Genomic DNA, 4552 nt, shown 5'->3' on the forward strand with positions numbered 1-4552 from the left:
GCTAGGCCAACATTAAGGCTCTCCTGTGAATTAGGTCTAATATAGACCTAAACAAGCGGCAGAAACAAATCTGTCTGAAAACGAAGCACTTATGATTTCTGCAGGTGCTCCTGTTTGAGCTGGGAGGGTGTGTGACTGCGTGTCAGTCTGAGTAAAGGTGTGTGTAGGGGCTTGCTGGTTGGTGTGAAGGTATGTGAGTTGTAAAAAGGTGTGTATGTGGAAGTGTTTCAGATTGTAATCCGCATGTTGGTGTGTTGGCAAACGAAGCAGAGACATGAGGGGGGGTGTGTGTGTGTGTGTGTGTGTGTTTGTGTGTGTACCATGATGCTTTAAGTAGCCAGAGTCTAATATATTTGTTGTGGGCTGTGTCCTCTGCAGTCCAGTAAGGTAGAGTAGAGTTGCCATGGGGCCCGTGTAGGCCAGTGCTGACTTGGAGTCCTTTGTCTGCATGTGTGTCTGGATGGAGGTTGGGAACTGCTGTAAAAGAGTTTGTCTTTCACCTGAACTATCAGATTAATACGTGTTCTTGATGGGGACTATCAAATCAGTAATAGTTCCTGACCAGGACTATCAAATCAGTAATAGTTCCTGACCAGGGCTATCGGATTGATAATGGTTCCTGACCAGGACAGGCCAGTAATTTAGTTTTTTTTTATTTTTTACCAGGACCCCCAGATCACTAATGGTTCTTGATCTAGACAGTTGGACTGATATAGGTTTCTGACCAGGACTGTTGGATTCATAATGGTTCTTGATCAGAACTGTTGGGTTGATAATGGTTCCTGATCAGAACTGTTGGGTTGATAATGGTTCCTGATCAGAACTGTTGGGTTGATAATGGCTCTCCTTGATGCTGCGTTAGTCTTGGTCCTCTCCTCTACTCGCACAATAGGCTCCTCAGGTGCCTTGGCCAGCGCAGTGCCCCCGTGTGGAGATGACGAGTACTGCAGATGTCTGTTGTAGTTGGTAACAGGCTGACAGCCTTGGTCTTGAGTTTTGAGACGGTCGGCGTGGGTCGGTCTTACTGTGTGTGTGTGTGTGTGTGTGTGTTTGTGTGTGTGTGTGTGTTTAGAGGCTCTGATTTCTGAATACTGCTTATGAGCAGCTGGGTGACACCAGCAGCATCCATTTAACAGCAAAACTTATTTCAATGACAATGTTTTGGAGTCTGTTCCCATGATGGGTAACAAATGTCTTCCACAACATTCTGAGACCACACACACGCGCACACACACGCACACACACGCACACACACACAGGAAGATAAGTCTATTGAGCCTGTAAAACAAAGATGTGCTCACTGACTACACACACACACACACACACACACACACACACACACACACACATACACACACACACACACTCAGAGGTTCTCACTGCACAACCTCTTTTACATTTCCCAGCACTTGAACAGGACTCTGTCTCATGCAGAGATCCCATCTGGTGTGTGTGTGTGTGTGTGTGTGTGTGTGTGTGTGTGTGCTCCCCTGAGAGTGTGTATTTGGAGAGGGGCCTTTGCTCATAGAACCATCACTCACTAAAGTCAAGTCAAGACAGGACAATCCTGTGTGTGTGTGTGTGTGTGTGTGTGTGTGTGTGTGTGTGTGTGTGTGTCCTGATGGACAGCTGAGCGTCTCAGACTGCAAGGTTCCGGTTTCCCTCGTCTCGCTCCTCTGTGGTCGGGCTCATCTCCATGGCAACACGACTCATGGCTCCGCGTGTCGCCCCGTTCCGCATCACAGACGGAGAGGCCCAATAGAAACGCTCCGCTCCGCATCACAGACGGAGAGGCCCAATAGAAATGCTCCGCTCCGCATCACAGACGGAGAGGCCCAATAGAAATGCTCCGCTCCGCATCACAGACGGAGAGGCCCAATAGAAATGCTCCGCTCCGCATCACAGACGGAGAGGCCCAATAGAAATGCTCCGCTCCGCATCACAGACGGAGAGGCCCAATAGAAATGCTCCGCTCCGCATCACAGACGGAGAGGTCCAATAGAAACGCTCCGTTCCGCATCACAGACGGAGAGGCCCAATAGAAACGCTCCGCTCTGCATCACAGACGGAGAGGCCCAATAGAAACCCATGACATCACAGAAGAAATCAGAGGATTCAGCAAGTGTGTGATCAGCCCTCAGCGCTAATGTGTGTACTGTGTACTGCTAACTGGCACTAACCCTATGGAACTGTACATATAGCTAGACCAGACCGCGCCTCGCTTGTCTTATGGATGGGGGACGCAGGGTCTGTGTGTGATTCAGTCCTGTAACCTGGGTTACGACAGAGGACGACCTCGTCATGGTCTGGAGACGGGGGCGGTCTTAAGCCAGTTTTTATACGTGAACAAGACCAGTAGATGATGATGATGCTTAGTTGTAGTTCTCTTTGACCAATCAGATTGTAGCTCCTCCTCCCTTCTGCTAGCTAGCACATGCTTGCTGCTGTTTGGGAGGAAGTTCTGTTCCAGAGTCTAGAATCCCTTCCTGTTGCTATGGTGATGGAACATGACTGAGTGTGTGATTGTTGCTATGGTGATGAAACATGACTGAGTGGGTGACTACTCCTGTTGCTATGGTGATAGAACATGACTTGAGTGTGTGACTGTTGCTATGGTGATGGAACATGACTGAGTGTGTGGCTGTTGCTATGGTGATGGAACATGGTTGAGTGTGTGACTGTTGCTATGGTGATGGAACATGGTTGAGTGTGACTTCCTGTTGTATGTGAGTTTCGCAGGCATCTCTGGTGGGCTGAGCCTTAAGAGATGTTTTACTACATTTCCCAGAATTCCCCACAGGAAGTGTGGCATCTGTGGTTGTAGGAGACTCTGAGGTGATGGTTGAGGTGTGTGTGTGTGTGTGTGTGTGTGTGTGTGCGCGCTCAAGAGGGACACACCCCCATCACCTGCCACAGGTGCCCATACACTCAGCAGTCAGCTCGACACCAGCAGCCATCCTGCATAGTGGTACGAGATGATGCAACATCTCCAGCTCCTGCAGCTGTGTGTGTGAGTGTGTGTGAGTGTGTTTGCGCGCGCGCTCGCTCAAGAGGGACACCAGCAGCACAACGTGTCCTGATCTTACTGCGTTTCACTCGCCATCCTGCACAGTGGTACGAGATGATGCAACATCTGCAGCTCCTGCAGCTGTGTGTGTGAGAGTGTGTGTGTGTGTGTGTGTGTGTGTGTGTGTGAGAGAGAGAGAGATGCCTGTGTATAGCGTTAGTGTGTTGTAGCCTGAGCTGTAGTAGTGGGGTGGTGGGGGGGTCCGAGAGAAGAGAGGGAGAGGTGTGTGTGTGTGTGTGTGTGTGTGTGTGTGTGTGTGTGTGTGTGTGTGTGTGTGTGTGTGTGTGTGTGTGTGTGTGTTCTCCTGGAGCTGTGTCTGTAGTGGTCACTGATAAACCTGTTTTTCATTCAGTTCTCATTGAAGCCCAGTTGTGTGTCCTCCCTGTGTCTGTCTGTCTGTTTTTAAATAAATAAATGATTAATACGCATACTACACCTCTGACACCGTCTCCTTCTTGTGTGTGTGTGTGTGTGTGTGTGTGTGTGTGTGTGTGTGTGTGTGTGTGTGTGTGTGTGTGTGTGTGTGTGTGTGTGTGTGTGTGTAGGGAGTAGAGGCTCTGATTTCTGAATGCTGATTATGAGCCCTCACATGATACACACACTTCACCTCTGGCCTCCTCTTTCTCTCCTTTAGACTGAACAAAATGTTCCTGGTGAAAAAAACAGGCTGACCAGCTTATGTAGTCCATGGGCCAGACCGGCTACCGGTACCATCTGGGTGGGCAAATTCTAGTTGTGATTTTTTTATACCTACACATCCCTAGTTTATGTTTTGATGTGATAGACCTCTGAGATTGGTAGCTTTTTAGTGGTTATCACCTAATGAAGTACACCACCCTCTACAATAAATCGCATTTTAGACACCTGGTGCATATCCTGGTTGAACCCATGGTTAAGATACTTATCAGTGTTGTATAATATTGAGTGTGGTATCATTTTAAAGAGTACATCCTAAGCTTTCATTCAAGCACATTGGTGGAGCCCTCTGATTAACACAGAGGTCACTGGAGCTCTTTGAGCCAACAAAAACACAACATTTTCAACCATTTCCGCCTAAACTATACACTTTCTTTATGCCCTGTGGCATCAGAGAATATTACAGACACAAAAGACAGAAACTAAAATACTCTCTCCTTCATAATCTTTTCATGGCCAGTAGAAGAGTTGTGGATCTTATACACATGAATGTCACAATTCTTCTCTGTGACAACATACAGTGCATTTCCCCACCTGTCTGCTAGTTTTCTTTTACCACATTCCCCCATATTCGGGATTTAAAGTGAGACACTACAGGTAAATAGGGTAAAATTTTAAAATAATAGATATCACCATGAAACTTCCTCAGTTGATTACTTACACAAGTATGAAAAAAAAGTATTGCAAGTTTTTAAAATTTGTATGTTTAATTATGCAAATGAGGAGTTGCCTCATTAAATATGCATGATTTTGCATATATTTCCGGTAGATAGATTTGAACATATGATA

The sequence above is a fragment of the Sardina pilchardus genome, chromosome 17 (genome assembly GCF_963854185.1).
Source record: "Sardina pilchardus chromosome 17, fSarPil1.1, whole genome shotgun sequence".
In the NCBI taxonomy this organism is placed as follows: domain Eukaryota; kingdom Metazoa; phylum Chordata; class Actinopteri; order Clupeiformes; family Clupeidae; genus Sardina; species Sardina pilchardus.